Genomic DNA, 19,897 nt, shown 5'->3' with positions numbered 1-19,897 from the left:
GTGCAATAAATCAACGGTGGTACCACCCAATTTTAAGTACACAAACTTTGCAAGAATAATGCCTTTAAAGTATGCTACCTTATGACCCCATATACCTAATGTAAAGATTTTTGAATTTCCGAGTGACGTTACTCAATATGATTGATGATTGTATGTGAGGTACTTTACTAATGGAACATTTTTTTAGTATGTCAGCCGACATCTGTCAAATTTATACACACGTCTTTTGAAGGTTATACCATGTTCAAACCGACACTTAATCACACGATTTCGGCTTTTGAATGGATTATCCCACTAATCTTAAAAATTATCAAGATTTCGCCCTACAAAAATGACAGTTCCAAATCACTTCATTGAAATGATTTGAAACTGATCCACGCAAAATCTCTCTGTGCGACTCTGATTTTCCGCCATCTACTTGTCAGCATTGGAAATCTGTTACATTATCACAGCTAATTTAGACACTACAAATGGAAAAAAAGGTAAACAAACAAATTTTTTTAAAGCAATGCATCTAATTTCACCTGAAAATCGACTTAATAAATGAAAAAATGCATCCACTATTTCTATTATATGGAAAATATTTGAAAAAAACGGCTTTTATTTCAAAATACTATATGACAATCTTTTCTTTTGATTTTTGAAAGGAGCCGTATTTTCAATAAAAATCATTTACAATAAATTTTCACTCACTTCAACCCACTGTGCAGCCGCATTAGAAATTTGTTTACTTTGCAGGAATTTCACTAATATTGCAATTTGCCACAAGCGTTACGCCACTACTGTGACTACCGGGGCATGCACGCAAACATTTATATGAATTTAGGCAACAACAAGCAGCAAAAAGGTGGCGCAACGGCCGCACCAGAAGCGACGCAGCTCATATGTGCCACACATGCATTCTGTGCTGCGGTTACAACCATTTGTGCCACACCGGAACCCCGCATAAGGACCAATAAAGGCGCTACACTAGTTCAGGTGGTAGAAATGGCGCATTTAAGTATTCAAGGAGAGGTTGGGGGTAGCGCCCGCAAAATTTATACGCACTGCCTGGCCGCGCATAAATTCGCAATTGTTTGTGCACTGGCGGAGAGTAACTGTTGTTGTTGTTGCTGTTGTTTTGCGTTCAAGTGCCGCACTTTCATTTGAATTTTAAACGCATTTCCTTCGTGTGCTGTTGTGCCTTCCTTATTTGTTTTGCTTCGTCGCTCATTTAGTTGTGGCATCATTGGCGTCTGATTGATAAAATTGCTTGTGGTATCAAGAACAACAATAACAAGACTAACAACAGCATCATAAGCAGCGGCTGTGGTAAGCTATTTTCCGCTTTCTTTATCGACTTGCGCGCATGTTGCAACAATAAAAATGCAAATTTCGTTCTATCATTGCTGATTCGTCGCATTTCAATGGGTTTTGTGCACAATTTTTGTGGAGTTTATTAAATAAAAACAAGAGAAAATACAAAAAATATTGAAAAAATGTGAAAAATATCTTAAAAATAATAATGGCATAATGGCAACATCTTTTTCTCTTATGCAGCGTTGCATAATTTAGTGCGCATTTATTTTGTTTCTTGTTTCCGTTATGATGGAGCATAACAGAGCCAGTTAGGATTTATACCTTCAAGTTGTTATATAAAGTAAGGTTTCGAGTTTATGAAAACAACAAGGTTTTAATTTCAGATGGTTTGTTATCTATTCTTAACTAAATTTGTGGTAAACTCCATGTATAAATTAACTCGAATGTGTGTTTATGAACATTAACCCATTATGAATTCAGAATTTTAATTAATTAATTCAATTGTTTTCCATCACATGTTTCTGAGTTCAATAAGATTTTCCCGGGGCCGCTTTGGCATTACTTCAGAGTAGGACAGTTTTGTTCTCTACTCTCTCTGAGTTCAGGGATGCCTACGACGTTGTAGGCAGCATCACGCTATTTGGATCACCTTGTATTGAATCGAATTCCCCGGGACTGAAGGGTTCGCATCCATAACCCTTTTTTGTGCATAGAACATGTTCCACGTGCGAGGAAATTTCTTCCTAATTTTAGCCTATTTTTCTAGTTACATTTTTTTTTATTACATTTTCCGTATTTAGTTGCCCAGATTTTACAGCTATTTTCGGAAATACCCGTGATCAAACAGCATCTGTTTTAAGTAGTTTTTCTACGGAGAGTTAAAGTTAAAAGTTATACGTTATTTCCATTATAAGTGACACTCTGCGAAGAAAAGGACCTTGAGTTGCAAATGCAAAATTATATAGGTCCATACCAAAAATCTAATCTGGATCCCCCCTGATCTCGTCAGAGCTCAAGTGTATTTGCTTCCACGCCAGTTGTCTTGTGGGCATGTGTATTTCTCTTCCGCCTTTTTTGCACAACAAGATTGTAGAATATGATCGGACAAAAGCATGCCCGGCGATTGAAATTTAAGTGTACTCTGCTCAATCCACAAAACCGAGATCCCACAATCTGTGTGAATTACCTTGGGACAATCCTCCTTAACATCGCATATAAGATTCTATCGAGCGTATTGTGTGAAAGATTAAAGCCCACCGCCAACAAACTGATTGGACCTTATCAATGTGGTGTTAGACCTGGAAAACCAACAACTGATCAGATATTCACCATGCGCCAAATCTTGGGAAAGACCCGTGAAAAGAGAATCGGCACGCCCCACCTCTTCGTCGATTTCAAAGCTGCTTTTAACAGCACGAAAAGGAGCCACCTTTATGCCGCAATGTCTGAATTGAACTGACGTTGAGCAGCACCAAAAGCTCCGTCAGGATTGGGAAGGACCTCTCTGAGCCATTAAATACCAAACGAGCTTTCAGTCCAGGCGACTTCCTATGGTCCGACTTCTTCAATCTACTCCTGGAGAAAATAATTCGAGCTTCAGAGCTGAATCGAGAAGGCACAATCTTTTTTAAGAGTGTATAGTTACTGGCGTACATTTATGATATTGATATCAATGGCAACAACACCTGCCGCGTTATTTCTGCTGCTGCTGCAGACTGGATAAGGAATCGAAGCAAATGGGCCCGGTGTTGAACGAGGGCAATGACTCATGTCATCAAACAAACAGTCGTCGCATTCGCGACTTGACTCCAACGTCAATGTTAACAGTCAGAACTTCGAAGTCTTAGATAATTTCGTCTATTTTGGAACCAGCATTAGCATTAGCACCAACGTGTTGCTATCCTCTACACCTTAGCAAGCACTTTTCATGCATATTTCATGTTTAATGCAATGTATACTTGTAGACCCATATGTACATATTTCGTTGCAATATAACACCATTGACTGTGTTGTGTCGGTGAGCAATTTCCTTCTACTAGAAAGTGGACCGCCGGTATTTGCTATAAGCCTTTACAGCGACGTGGTTTTATTCAGTTCAGTTTTTCCCGCGGCTTGGCTGAGAGCGTAATGGTCCTACCATGTCTCAGTAGAACAGATTGCCGAAAATTTTTGACTCAAAATCGGTCAAAAGAGAGTGGAGTTAAAAATGAGCTAGACAGACACCGAATGGGGGAAAAATAGAGACTTATCATTGCAAGATGGGCTAGTAGCAACAGTAATAGTAAAAAGGGACAACTCCTAACATTATATTTAATACTGCTTAGTGTTTCCTTACTATTACTACTTCTCAATCGAACAGTAGCAGTCACAAAAATGTTAACACAAATATATATTGTAAGAATAAATGGCATGATATTAAAAAATAGAGTCATCTATAGCGTTAAGAGCAGTAGTAGGTATTGATATCGTTTCTACAGAATTGAAAGTAATTCTTATAGTATAATTAAGGAAAGAAAAATGTTGGTAATAGTAACAGAGAATATTAAGAGTATATAGTATTACTTTTTATATATACTAATATAAGTTGATCAACTATAACAACAAATAATTCCTCTCGTTATATATAATATAATATGAGTTATGTAAACCAAAGTATGCATTAAAATTTTTGCATAACTGTCTTTCGTATTCAAGGCAGTACTTATATTGAAGAGATATAATGGATACTCCACAGCAACTTCCCAAACACTTGTGCTTGTCCTTCTTCGTTGCTTTGCCAAAATACTATCTTGGCAGCGGTGGGATTCGAACCCACGCCCCCGAAGAGACTGGTGCCTTAAACCAGCGCCTTAGACCGCTCGGCCACGCTGCCGTTATAACGGTATAGAAATCAATTTATATGGAAATTTTGAGAAAGAAAATATTTTCCATATGTCAAAAATTGTGCTAAGCATTTTCTCAGTGCAGTATCCCTTAAAAGGCATACGATATAATTTGATTATATGTAGAGGTTTTCACTTCGAACATCTTGCATTTTAGTTCAAATTCCATGGATTACGTTTTCTTGCAATTTACTTGCAACATCTTCCAAAATTTATACCAAATTTTATTTTACTTATGATACAAAATAATACAAACAAATCGTTGCCTCCAATTAGCCGCGTGCATAATTCGGCCTGGATTAAGGCTGTTCTGGTAAGATGTTTATACTCTTGCAACATGTTGCTACAGAGTATTATAGTTTTGTTCACATAACGGTTGTACGTATCACCTAACACTAATCGAGATAAATATAGAATTACATGTATGTAAATGATCATGATAACGAGAAAAGTTGAAATCCGTTCATCCATCCGTCCTTCCGGACGTCTTGATGACACCACGCCCACAAATCGCCATTGTATAAAGTGCCATAACTAAGCACTAAATTAAGATATAAAACTGAAATTTGGTACAGGTGATCGCAACTACAAGAAGCATCTATGGCCAAAACTTTCGAAAAAGTGGGCGTGGCCCCACCCTCTAATAAATGTAATGTGCATATTTCCTAAACTAATTACGCTACAATTCACACCAGTATAAATATTATAGGAAGACCAACCCACAGTGTGAAAATGGAATAAATCGGATGATAACTCCGCTCACTCTCCATTTAAGGGTACGGTTAAAAACCATTAGCAATAGCAATAGCTAATTACGCCAGAAACATTATCTTTTGCCTCCGAGATGGTATGAGAGGGCTTTATGAGAACCACTGTGTGGCGCCGCCCACTTTTTGGTGAATCTAGGATACGACAGACCGATTTCGACTAAATTAAGTGCATAGCATTTTTATAATATTTTTATGCAACAGTATGAAAATGGGCGAAATCGGACTACAACCACGCCCACTTCCCATATAACAAAATTTTAAATTCCACTTGATTCTTTCTCTTTCCAGTAAAAATTTCCCCTAATAATTCCTTTAATCCAACGAAAACTGTTCAAGTCCCTAGGTGGCGAGTATGTGGACCCTAGTATCTATAGTTGACTTTTGACCGAATATATCGGTAAATGCGTGAGATATACAATTGAAATTCAGACAGAATCCTTTCTTGATAATGGTATTTCTATGTACAAAAACTTGGTTGAACCGGGTCAATATTTCCCTGACCCCCGTATACCTAAGAAAACGATTTTCGAACTTAAAGGTGACTTCATACTGGATATATTTGAATTATCTCAATGAAAATTAGAGAACATGTTTTACACATAACAGTGGATCTTTGCGCTTAAAATGGATAAAACCGAACGAAGACTTGACCTAGCCCCCACATAACTATTACCAGGATTTCCGAACATGACTTTGCTCCGTATGATTAGTGATTGTATGTGAGGTATCTTAATGAAACCCAGGATACAGTTCTTTTGGCATATGGCATGATACCAGAGTTCGCAAATACTCATCACTGAGAAGTAAAATTTCTATCTTCCTCCTCAGTACAACACAATTGAGGAGCAATAAATTTTGATTTCCTCAATTGTGAGTTCAAAGGAAAGAGTGTTCTTCTAGAATATTTCTCTTTAATACTTTTCTTATCTTTTCGCTCTAATATTTACCGCAAACGTACGTGCTCCTCAAAAATAATACTCCTCACAAGAGCGCAAAGTTTTTTTTTCTCACCTCAGGTTTCAGCACTCAGTATTTTGTATCGCTGATAAACTCAGTGATGCAGCAGAGAGTGCTCTTGAGCAATTTCTTATTCTCTTAGAGTATGTATATTTATAAATTTATGTTAAAGTTTAATTGTTGTTGGTGTAAATATTAACAGTTTTGGGTACATGCATGATTAACCGTTAATTTAAGTTGTATTGTGTGTATGTAAATAATTTAAAAGATGAGTTTTATTTTTCGCATCACTTGAACACTCAGAGCGATAAAAATAAAGATGATGCGTTAGGCAAATAGTTATCTTTTAAAAATGCTCGCTCATGCTAATATATGAGTGAGCCAAATACGTGAGGAGTTTTTTTGTGATGAGAATGTTAGTTAAGCTTGCGCTCCTGAGTATTTGAAATGATGTCCTCTTGCGAAATATTACTCATCAGAGCAAGAGCGTATTTTGATGGTTTTACGAACTCTGCATGATACTCGTAATAGTTAAAGAAAAAATCGGGTCGATACAACTCTAACCTCCATTTACTACGTTTTGGTTTTTCTAACAAATATTATTATGAATAGAGTATCTATATATGTATATCACAGTCTTGTAATTATGTTTGTTTTTATCACACTTAGCACCATTGCTGAAATGACCGAATATACCGACTTTAGTCCAGTTCGTCACAAACAATGGGGCTTGTTATCAAGTAGCGACGAATAATTATGTACCAATGTTAATATTTTTTCTTTATTTCTAATCTAATTTTTCTGTTCTTAGTTCTGGATTAACAGATTTCTTCTGTTTTTTGCTTAATCTACCAATTTTTCACCTGTATGATTTATGTATTTAAAGTTTTAATGCTCATACAATTTGTATGCATATCCGAAATTTTATAGTTTTCAACATTTTTTACACGGTTTTTGAAGTAAATATAGCTCTTTATTTAATCTTACACGGTTTTCAGATGACATGGAACGTATCCACTCTTTTTCTATAGGAAACACCTCTTTTTTTACACGTTTTTTTACACGGATTTCTGAGGAAAAAAAAAAGTGTTGGGTGTATACTAATATACTAGGAAGGCTTTTATAATTTAATGTACAAGTATAAATATTTCAATAAAGTAATGTGGGAAGCGGATAATTAGTGGCGTAGCTACAACTTCGGGCGCCCGGGGCCAAGGATGTTCTGCCGCCCCCTTTATCTACCTACCTACAAGTTTCATGAGGTGGTTCGAACAAAAGTGAATTTTTACAAAATATCTTCGATATTAAGTATATAAAATTTAGGAACTAGAAGCCACGCAAATACTCACTATACCTGTATCAGTTGCATCTTGTGAAAGATCTTTTAGCAAACTTAAATTGATCAAATCTTACTTGAGATCGACCATGAGTCAGAGTAGACTGTCCAATCTTGCGATTCTCTCAATAGAATGTGAAACTGCTTCAACTTTAAACTACAATGATATGATATGTGATTTTGCAGCGAGCTAGAAAAGTGCATCTTTAAGTTCTATTACTATTTTTAAGAAAGATATAAGCTAAAAGATATAAGACAAATTCAAACACTGAAGAGTATTCGAGTAAAAATTAATACTTTTTATTGCCATTCAGGTTATTACATTGTGAGTGTACAACTCTTCATCTTTTATAATAAATTTTGTTAAAAAATTTGTTGAAGTATTTTAGTATTATTTGAATATTAAAAAAGCGAAGATCGTTTTGCCGTCCCCAAGACGTTGCGCCCGAGGCGACAGATGGTCAAAAAGGATTTGCATTTGGCCGTATTGAGACGTTTGCGTGAGAACATCCGTCGAACAGGACCGAAATTGTAGAAGAAAAATTCATGAATTTTACACGATGATAATGCACCACTGCACCGAGCCATTGAAATCTAGCTTTTGACCGAATTTAAAGCGAAAAACGCAATTAATATCATCGAGCAATTACTGTTTTCACCGATTTTGGCTCCTTGTGATTTGTTCTTGTCCTCGAAACTGAAATTGCCGCTCCGTGGACCCGTTTTCAGTTGATCGAAGAAATAAAACAAAATTCGCTAAAGGAGCTGAAGTCCATCCCAAAAAAGGTGAGTTTAAGTTTGTTTAGGTTAAATTCGATTATTATTATTAAAGTAAGTCGAAGAACGATTGGGTAAGGTTAGGAAGGATTAAACTTGATTAGAAAGATTAGGATAGATTATGTTGGAAAATATTTCGATTCGAATAAATTAGATGAGGTTTGAGGATATTAGAGTAGATTAACCGTGCGATTCTGTACTGTGATACAGTCTCAAGTCTCTAAATTTGAGATTTTGAGATTTTACACTTGAATGAAAATAAATATGTCGATAACAAATATTAAATTTTCTATAACATTGTCGAAAAACATTATTACCAATAAATATAAAAATATTTATTGACTTTATTTCATAATATTTACGAAATTTATGTAAAATTGATTTATTTTTAACCTTTTCGATCAATCGATTAATATCTATGATGATCTCTATTCAGTATATTCAAAATGGCAGACAAGAGTTCTTTTTGGTTTTGTGACCTGCTAACTACCAGGTCTCTAATTTAAGGCAATGTTTTGAGACTAACGCTAGATACTGTTTAGTGAATAGTAACTAGTCTCAAATTGAGACTTTACCTCAAAATGTCTCAAATAGAGACTAGAGACTGGTTACAGAATCCCGCTATAAGTTAGGTTAGGTTTGGTTATTTGAGACAGGTACGTTAGGTTGAGTCAATTATGACTTTTCACAGCGGGATTTCAAGTATTTGTAAACACATTAAGGCACGGAAGTGGAAAAATAGGAAGTGATGTCTATTACATTCGATCATTCGACATTAACATTTTACTGCATAAACAACATTTAGTTACCTTCCTAAATACTTTTAAATTCTATTCCAAGATACTAAACTGGTCAGCTGATTTGTAATCCACACTCGCAATGATGTCACACGCCAACAGACACGAAAAATGCGGTATTTATTCTGCATATATTTAGATAAATAAATAAAGCGAATAATACCTAAAAATAATTGCAACCGCAAAAAAAAATCGAAAGAAAGCAAATAACACAAATTGCATATATATATATTATATGTTTGAATATACATACATACATACATACGTACTTCTACGCGATGTTAATTGACCGATCTGTTCGTATTGTATGCGACCACAAGCTTATCAGCAACGAACCGGCTACGAGCAGATACTTGTTCTAGCATTAACGCTACATATCTATGGGCTCCCATAGAATTAGATAAGTAAGCATATAAGCAAAAGTAGCATGTACATACATATGTATTCGTATGTATGCATATATGTATATACTAAGTACGAGTAAAAAACAGCGTGCGTTTGTCGATCGCGTTGTTGATCCCAACCGGTAGTATAAAGTCGAGCTGTCTGGTCGCTTGTACACGCGACAATTGATTAATATAACGGTAGCGTGGCCGAGCGGTCTAAGGCGCTGGTTTAAGGCACCAGTCTCTTCGGAGGCGTGGGTTCGAATCCCACCGCTGCCAAGATATAATTTTTGTCAAAAATGTTGATAACATATAGTTTTCATCATGTTAAATTTCAATTTTTATCCACGTTAGATAGTTGCGTGGAGTCTTATTGCAATAGTTGCAATAAGAACTTATGACACTATGGAGTTTTCAGTAGCTGTTTTTATACCAGCTTTATGCCATGGTGATTTGATCTCATCAATTTTTCGGAGATTACATTATTGCCCTCGACAACAATCCGAGCCAAATTTCGTCAAAGTTTGTATGGCAGCTATATAATATAGTGGGCCGATATCGGTTCCGACAAATGAGCAGCTTCTTGCGAAGAAAAGGACGTGTGAAAAGTTTCAGTTCGATTCCTCATAAATTGAGCGACTACTTCGCATATATACGCACATACAGATAAATAGACATAGCATAAATCAACTTCGCTCGTTATGCTGATCGTTTGTATATCATACATATTTTATAAGGTCTCCGACATATTACCAAAGATCTTAAACAAATAAACAATTGGTCTATAATTGTTTTGGTGTGAGGAGCACAGAGGAACGGAATCGGATAAGAAAACAAACAGCATTCCCACCGGGCAGTCGGGCTGCGTGAAGTGTTTTCACAGTTATAAGCTTACCTAGGCTCCTCACCTGATATACCTGACTGTATTGATTACAATTCGAGTTGGACTTTCAATTTTGCAGTTTGTTTGATTATCTGTCGAAAAGTGTTTCTCTATTTTTTTCTTTGATAATCCTAGTACCAAATAAGGTTATTATTCTGTGTAAGGTTTGAAATGAGATTTGAATCCAGTTTCAACGAGATTTTCCTGATATACAGGGTTTGTCCGGAAAGTAATAGGACTGATTTTCTTCCGACATGACTGTACTTCGGAGCCTGTGCGCACCGAACGGATTTTGTAGAGGGCGTTCCTAGGTAACGAACGAGCGGCTGGTCATTTGTCTCCGAGCACCTGGAGAGTCAGAACATACATTTTTAAATTTTTTTAAATCGACTCAGTCTTATTACTTTCCGGACAAACCCTGTATATTAAAAAATCTGAAGCTTACAACAGATAAGTGGGATGGAAATGGACGATTTTGGTTGAAAAAAGATATCTGCGGATCGAGATCTTAAATAAACTAATAATAATACTGGGCACATTATGGGAATCTGGTGAACGAAGACACCAGAAGCACACAGCGATGAGTTAGATGGACTTGTACACTACATATGGACAACACTGCCAGAAAGTATCAAGTTTTAATAGGTGACAAAAAGTACTTATTATTCAAAGAGTTTATTTAGATTAAGTACGGTTACGTTTTGCTTAGGTTAGTTTAAATTAGATTAAATTGAATAATGTTGGGCTGTGGTTCAACTTGATGAGATTCGAATAAATTAAATTAGCTTAAGTAAGATTAAGTTGTATAATGTTGAGTAAAGATTCAAATGAGTTATATTTGATTAGTTTTGTTAATTTAGATTCGATAAAAATAAGTGTGTGCTTCAGTAACAACAACTACTTAGGGTAGAAAAATAACACGTTAGAAACCACTTGAGTTTAAATATTTCTTAAATATAAGACGTTTGTATTAAAGATACATACTTCAGAAAGTATGCTATAGATCAAACGATGATTTTAGGCATAAAAACTCAAGAGTATCGATATATACTCTTTCGTGTAAAAATTTCTTGCATTTTTTTGTGAAGTCTACCAAAAAATCTAATTATTTATGACATATTACTAATTTTTCGGAATATGGATGCAAAAAATATATAAAATATAGATTTGAGAGTTTAAATCAATAAGTTTGGCCGCTCACTTTGACTGAGGAGTTACTTCAACACAATTGATTTACTTTTTTCTCCACCTAGGTACTCAGCATTATCGATATCTGACGCTAGAAAAGCTTTCCAAGGCAAATTTTCAATTAAATTTTTATTCTTTAAACTCAAGACCATCACAGAAATCGCTCAATCAGCTTCGTCTTCATTATTCCAGCCCTTAAGCGCCACAGCTGCATTTACAAACAGCTCCACACATTCACCTAGGCACGTAGGTCTATGCTCTGAGTATATGTATGTACGTAGTAATTCTAATGCAAGCGGGTAAACGTAATTGTAAGCATATTTCCTTGGAACATTTTATTGCATTTCAGCGCATCCTTAGCCGAGATTTATGTGATCCCTGAATTTATTATGACCACAAATGTGGTGCGTAGGTGCATGAGTGGAAGACGCCGCTTGAGTGGGCGCGTGTGGGGAGGAAGGTGTTTGGCTTAGAATAATGCGATAAATGCAAATTTGTGTGGCGCTAAAATGAAAATTATTCGCCGCTCACGTGCGTAATTCAACCGCATGCGGCAGCAGCTCTTGCCACCTAGACAAAAATAAGTATGAAAAATTATAAAAATGTTTACCTGCAACAAATAAAAATTACGATTTTCATACATTTAGCTGTGGTGCGCCACTCAGTCATTCTGCCACAGCTATGAAATGTCTAACGTCAGCTCGCCTAAAAGTATGCTTAGACGCTTTAAATGTAAGCATCGGGCGAGCGAAGCTAATAAAATTTTAATAGCTTTCATGTTTTCAGCGATATGGCGTTGCTTGTGCGCAACTCCCGCACAAACCGTTATAATTTCACAGCCGCTTCCAGCCATTTAAGCCTTTCATTACGGACTTTCCTCAGCTAGCTAGCACTTCACTTATTGTTTCCATATATTTTAATGTTATTGTTGTTGTTGGTATTTTATTGCTGCCGTTGTTGCACTGATTGTTTTAACATCTGTTCTATGCCGTGGCTATTTCGTTCATTTGTGGCCATAAACATGTGTTGGTTGGTCATGTTCGACCGGCCTCCAGCCATTCTAGCAACACTGACTCTTGACTTTTCCAGCTTTTGCGTTTTTGTTCGTATGTTTATTGTTGTAATTTCAAGTTTTATGATTTTTCACCGCACTCAAGGATAAGTTAATCCTTTTTTTACAACCGCACACAAATTTTCTTTGAATTGTGGCAATGGGTGTGTTTTATTAAGCATAAACAGCTCAATTTTATGCAACCAATGCAGTGAGTGCTCGAACCCTTAGCTAGCCGTTCTTCCTGCTTTTTCACCTAACACTGCAGATAAGCTGGCTAAATGGGCCATAAAGCATAAACATCGGTTGATAAAGGCTCGCATAAATCAAGTGGAAAGTTTTATTATTTAATTTCACACATTCAGCTCTTCTATTTGCAATTCATTACAACCCTGCTAGGGAGCACATATTTTAGAAAATATGTTTTTCCATTTTATAATACTTCAAACAGAACAAAGAAATTAAATTACACTCAATTTGAGGATAATTGCTTAATAAAGTACAATAAATATAGAAACTAACCACAATAAAATAAAATTCAAAAAACATTGCCTAACCAAAGGCACTCAATCCTTGACAGGCATAGACAGGCTGACGCATAGAGACATCGCAGGGGAGCGTCTTACGTCTGTATTGTCTTGTGTTTATACTAACTAAAAGCGACAAAAAGTTTTTATTTTCCTTTTTTTATCTAGACAGATAACCTAACAGCAGATGATAAGCTATATTGGGTGTAACACACTCGAAACTCATTCGTCAAACTTTATCTGATTAGGTGATTTAGATGATATTTGAAATCAATGATATCTAATGAATATATTATCATATACAAGGTAAAATATCCGGACTTTTATCAGGTATAAATTTTATCATATGATTTTATTAACTTTTGCATTTTATCATCTACCATCGATTTTTTATCATATGACTTTGTAAGTTTTTATATAAAAATCTTCATAATATAAAGAAATTATGTCATTTGATCTTACATCATACTTATATATTGTCATATTAATATATTTTATAATCTCAAATTATTTTAATATATCATCACATAAACCATATAACAATATTATCTTGTCTTGTCGCCTATGAATATATTTCATGATCTTACATCATATTAGTACATCGTCATGTGATTATATCTCGTAATCTCATATCATATCATATTAATATACCTTCAAATGATTATTCCAGTGGTTTCACATTACATCATATCGCCATATGATCATATGTCTTAAGTATGTTTGAAATTTTTACATCATTTGATTTTATATACATATAACATATTGGATCAACGTCTTATATGAATTTACATTTTATGATATTATGTTGATGTCGTACATCATATCATACACAGATCATGTGATCTTACAACATTTTGTATAGGAGGTTAAATGATTATACATATATTCTATTCGATCAACCATCATGTAATCTCATATTCTTTTAAAATCAGCTGATTACAAATTTCTGTGTCTCCTCTGTCCTTTACCTCACCCAACACAAGGGTATCTCAACGTGGTAGCTAGTCGGGCAGAAAGAAGCGGCTTAGCTGTCAATCCATTTAAAATTAAACTGGTATTATTTACCAGACGGTATAAAATCTCAGATGTGCCCGTTCCCTCATTGGAGCACATATGTAACCTCCGAGAGTTTTGTGGGTGGAACGGAGTCGCTGAAAAAGAGGCGCAGTGAGTTTTTTCATGAATGGATCGATGCTCAAGAGTATGATTTGAGGGGGCTCTCTTCTGTGGATAACTTCCGTATTAAATTTGTTGTGATGCCTGGCCGCAGCGGAATCGTCGGAAATAGTAAAGGCACCAGCACTTGTGGGGTTGCGAAAGTCTTCTGGTACAGACAGGAACGTAAGAGGTTTATTGCACTGCTAGCTCTTATGAAGGTTCACATAGTCTCATTAATATGATATGTTTCTTAGCTAAACACTGTCCCAATGGCACTCACGAAGTGAGCCAAAATATTTTGAAGGAAGCAACTTGTAAAAGTTGCAAGGAGAATGCAGAGGTGGAAGATTTTAGACAATTTCTCCTCCATTGTCCTGCTTTCGCCAGACTAAAGTTGGAATATCTTGGTTGTCATACTTTCTACGAACGCGGCGAATTGACTACAGTTGCTATCAGCCACTATACCTTGAAGTTATGGCCCTCAAAACGGACAGGCCTTTCTAGCTCTCCATAAGGGATTATTTGTGGCCTCACGAAAAATCATCCCATTTATTCCGCATATCAAATAGACTTTTTGAACATTACACTATTTGACATAAAGTAGACTGGAAATCTAAGAATTAGTTGGTAACTTTTGAAGCTGAAATTATTATGCTTCGAAGTGAGTGGAGTCACTCTATGTACCTTTCGTTTATGGGCTTGATGCCAAAATTATTCACTGTGACCTATCCTCCACATATAACTCACGGCGTAACTCTGTTTGCATACAAAAACAATGCTCGAGTCGTAAGTACACTACCGGCAACAATTTATTTCACGTAGAACTGTTTGTCTTACGAGCGGCATTTCGTTGCATTTGCAAGCACATCAAGTCAAACGGCGCAATTGTGCTACAACAATAAAAAGGTACATGAACCATTTCGGGCCATAACGAACCCCAAATAGCTAGAATAAGATAAAGGAGCGAGCGAACGGTCGTTGATATAATATTAAGGAAGTACACGGCAGGCGAGGACATGTCGGACCATTACAGCCAATGCAATGCCATTTGCCACGACGGCGGAAAGGTGAGGACTACGGGATCACTGAATGGCAGTCACACACACCCACACACACATGGTAGGACTATCAAATGTAGCGACCATAGCGGAATGGCTGTCATGAATACGGCGATGAGCAGCACTTTTGGAGCACCGCTACCCGCACTCACACACGTAGAAGCATTCGAAGAGTTGTGCAAATGTATTGCAAGACATTGCCATTTTGCCAGCATTTCCCTTGCCGTGGCGTTTTCATTCATAATTCATACCTTTTCGTTGCAGACACACACGAGCGAAATGCCGTGAAAGGCGAACATCACGTGACGTGTGTGCAACAGCTGCCTTTGCTGGCAATAGACGAGCAACTTACGCATACAAAGTGCTTAAGCAACATTTGCAAGTGATGGCAGAGACAGCTGGCGGGAGTGAGTCCACATATGCGCACATAACTGTACTTAGTTGTACTTTGGCGAATTTATAAAATAAAATTAGTGCGCTGGCGTCTATTGCCTCCAAATGCTGCAACATTTCCTCGAAAGAAAAATGCTTCCTATGAACTTACGTACTTATAAGCATGCACTCGTACGTTCGGCGGGGGGAATTTTCATCACACGCGCGAAGTTTTGTGTTGGCTTTGCGTCGCAACGCAAATGGTATCAATAAATTTAAAAATTCTCAAACACAAACACTCATACTCACTCACTTATTTGCTTGTTGGTGTACTTATGTGGCATGTTTAAGTGCAGCATTTTCGGTATTGCAGACTTAAGTGCCATTTTGGTGGGAAAAATTCTACAAAAGTTACTTGAGTGAGTAGAAATATTATGGATGTTTCGACTAGAAAAAATCATAGTCAACGGAGGCCCTCAGAGTACATCTAATCTAAGCCATCAAAGAAGTTGTAATGGAAAATTGTGAGGATACCGTACTCGTTAGAATGCCATTCTCGTTAGAATACTATACTCTCTGAATGCCTCGCTGGAATATCGTGTTCGATGGAATATCGGACCAATTGAAATACCGATCTTAGTTTGACAAAACGAGTTAGAGACCTTTGAGTACGCCGGATATACACACATAACTCGTCTGCAGAACATGAAACTCCATTCGAGAATCCTTTACCTACGTCTTGGTTGTCATGAAACTTTGAAAGATTATAAACTTTGGAAATATCATAATCTGCAACGGAAAACATCCAGCATAAACTATACCAATAATTATATAAAATCAGTCTTATCTGGTTCTTTGGCATTGTTGCGAATTGTTACTAGAAGAGGCTTCAAGAAATAATGTTCCGTCACAGAGGCCACACGTGGCTGCTTTTTCTCTGCTCACACACCGACGAGGGATATGTGGATGGAGAGAAGTCGCTACAGAAGAGGCGTCGTGAGCTTTATCACGAATGGGTCTGAAAGGAGGTCTCCGGCAATCTCAGCTTTGGACTACAGGACCATTGGAGTATTTTTAAGACAGAAGTAGCATTCACTCCGATAGCCTAGGGGCAATACTAGCGCTAAGCTGGCTAACTGTGCGCTCAAAGCTAGTCGAAGGGTGTCTGTCTGCACCGAGTCATAGCGGAATTGCTGGCTACTGCAAAGCCTATGGGTCAGCCAGAAGGGGCAGCCTTGCCCCATTCATATCGCAATAGAACCGAGTTGGATCAATGGTATCTTGACTTAGCAGTGCGATTGCGAGATCCTTTTTGTCCAGAGTAGAATACGTAATATTTGCTGATCTACTTGCTCCTAACAAAGTTCATCTTGCCACAATCGGAGTAGCTCTACTAGAGACTAACCAATAGGTATTTATGCGGTGAGCTATGGCGGACGCTAGTTATCAAAATTCTTTGGAGAAGGGTGAGGTGGGAATTTCCAGGCATTTTTTATTTTTATTTTCGGCGAAGCAGAGGCCTTAGCGGAAACTGTCATAAGCTATTTCGACAAGTTCAAGCGTTTTCTTGATGTGTAAGAGTATTAAGATCTATTAAAAGAGAGTTTTGGGTAACAAAACGGACCGGCGTTCTAAACTGTCCAAGTGAGATCTCTGTTGTGATCGACCTCTTAGCTTAGGCCTATGGCAGTACCTGAAGTTAAGAAATCGAAATATTGGAGGTAGCAGCATAATAAGTTTTGTTAATCCCAGCCTGAGAAGCTAGGAAAAATGAAGTGGAACAAAAACTTTAGAATGTTCGTAATTCTACCAGAAATCATATAAATAAGGTACTTGACAGATAAGTTGATTGTGAAAGCAGAAGTTCAAGATAAACTGCGAAACCACGGATCCTTCAATTAAGTATCCACTTTTCCGAATTATTATTGGATATTTTTCATCATCGATCGCCTTTCCAATTCAAAGTAGTCTTGAAATCACATGATTTTTTGGACCTTCAGTAGATAAAGGGTGATTTTTTAAGAGCTTGATAACTTTTTTAAAAAAAAAAACGCATAAAATTTGCAAAATCTCATCGGTTCTTTATTTGAAACGTTAGATTGGTTCATGACATTTACTTTTTGAAGATAATTTCATTTAAATGTTGACCGCGGCTGCGTCTTAGGTGGTCCATTCGGAAAGTCCAATTTTGGGCAACTTTTTCGAGCATTTCGGCCGAATAGCCCGAATTTCTTCGGAAATGTTGTCTTCCAAAGCTGGAATAGTTGCTGGCTTATTTCTGTAGACTTTAGACTTGACGTAGCCCCACAAAAAATAGTCTAAAGGCGTTAAATCGCATGATCTTGGTGGCCAACTTACGGGTCCATTTCTTGAGATGCATTGTTGTCCGAAGTTTTCCCTCAAAATGGCCATAGAATCGCGAGCTGTGTGGCATGTAGCGCCATCTTGTTGAAACCACATGTCAACCAAGTTCAGTTCTTCCATTTTTGGCAACAAAAAGTTTGTTAGCATCGAACGATAGCGATCGCCATTCACCGTAACGTTGCGTCCAACAGCATCTTTGAAAAAATACGGTCCAATGATTCCACCAGCGTACAAACCACACCAAACAGTGCATTTTTTCGGGATGCATGGGCAGTTCTTGAACGGCTTCTGGTTGCTCTTCACCCCAAATGCGGCAATTTTGCTTATTTACGTAGCCATTCAACCAGAAATGAGAAATGATATGTAGACCATAAATCGGACGTAAAGCGCGAAACACATTTCGAACCGAACACTGATTTTGGTAATAAAATTCAATGATTTGCAAGCGTTGCTCGTTAGTAAGTCTATTCATGATGAAATGTCAAAGCATACTGAGCATCTTTCTCTTTGACACCATGTCTGAAATCCCACGTGATCTGTCAAATACTAATGCATGAAAATCCTAACCTCAAAAAAATCACCCGTTATGATTCTTCAGTCTTTCCAATTTAGTTTCAAAACTATTTAATAACTCAATCCTACTTCCGAAATACTCTTAAAAAGGCGAAGTTTTGGATTTTAAATGACCTTGACTGAACTCGTCTTTAAAAATAACTCTACAAGCAAACGTTGAGGTTAATGTGAGATAAATATGTGATTAATGGAAGAAGAATGAACTAAAGGCACTGTTAGCCTATAACTGAAACATCCTAATAACTAAACCAACTGCGAAAGATCTCGTCGGAGTCTATCAATATTAAGTAAACAAGTTTCCATACTCCTTTCCAGAAGTGTGCAGGCTGTAGAACTCGGACTCACTATCATAAAGTTCGGAGCTGTAGCTTTTCAATCAAAGCTGACCCAATCCTCGAAAAGATAGAGTATCTTACATTCAATTGGTTGCGAAGAATTTCTACGCTCCTTGAAATACCCAGCCGCGATGTACCAAATAAAGCAAACATTTTTACGTAATTTTGAAGGGTTTCGAACTTAAGTTCCTGACAACTGTAACTAAACAACCTAACACTGAACCGAAACTGTCTGTTCGGAAAAAGAGTCTTAGATCACAAATCAGATAATAGCGATCACATCATTTGGAGTGAATAAGTATGATTGAAGCCCATATACACATGTATGTATGTATGAAAATATATTGGTTCCGTTAAAGGTTTGACCCGCGTTGTAATTGATCACAGATAGATACAAGTATTTTAATGAAGCTTAACTTAAGGAACTTTAGTTTATATTTTCCTCAGCTTTTCCTCTGGTTTGTGTAATTCACTATGCGATGCAGTGTCCAAAAAGGTCTAAACCCCTTTCTTATGACTTATAATCGGTTTGAAAAATTCCATTCTCTTAGTTGTTTTATTCTACTCCGCTGTTTTTGAGCCTAGCACAAACACAGTAGTAGCCTAACACAGTTCACACAGTTACTGGTTTCCTCCTTACCTAACTATTTTACAATATTCCCCCTTTTATTAGTATCCAAAAAATCTTCAAAATAACTGTAACTAATCAACAAGAACACTCATGTTTTATTCAAAGTACACTCGCCAGCGCTCATAATAGAACAATTAACGCCCACTTACCGTTAAATTACTCATTAACTCAATCAGCGAACACAATTCCACTCGAGCACCACTCACAACTCTCTCACTATTACACAACTTTATCGCTTTTTTACCGCCTTTGCTCATTAAATTCGTAGTTTGTACCCCTCTCGCACGTCCTGCCCACCCGCCATCTACTTCAGAGTTGCTCATTACGATTTCAATTCAGAAATTCATATGAAAATTCCACTTAATTATTTTCCACGTGCCACAATAAGAACGTGGCATTTTCGTTTTAACTTTGCAGTGCCTCAATTAAAACAACAACACAAGGGGTGCTAGTCAAAACGGACACAAGCTCACGTACAAGTGGCGCCACTACAAAATGCTGCCGGTAGAGAAGACGACAGACGTGCATGAGAGTGTGTGATAAGTTTTTTACT

At 37.0% G+C, this 19,897-nt stretch overlaps 2 non-coding genes across 2 annotated transcripts; one reads left to right on the top strand and one right to left on the bottom strand.

Moving 5' to 3' along the window:
- Positions 1-4,089: 4,089 nt before the first annotated feature.
- Positions 4,090-4,171, bottom strand: Trnal-aag (transfer RNA leucine (anticodon AAG)). Its single transcript has one exon. It is a non-coding gene; the product is annotated as a tRNA-Leu (tRNA).
- Positions 4,172-9,401: 5,230 nt separating this feature from the next.
- Positions 9,402-9,483, top strand: Trnal-aag (transfer RNA leucine (anticodon AAG)). The gene has a single exon. It is a non-coding gene; the product is annotated as a tRNA-Leu (tRNA).
- Positions 9,484-19,897: the final 10,414 nt, after the last annotated feature.

This window comes from Bactrocera dorsalis, chromosome 3, assembly GCF_023373825.1.
Source record: "Bactrocera dorsalis isolate Fly_Bdor chromosome 3, ASM2337382v1, whole genome shotgun sequence".
NCBI classification, from domain to species: Eukaryota; Metazoa; Arthropoda; class Insecta; order Diptera; family Tephritidae; genus Bactrocera; species Bactrocera dorsalis.
The sequence above is the reverse complement of the archived record's forward strand: the minus strand, read 5'-3'. Positions and strand labels throughout refer to the sequence as shown.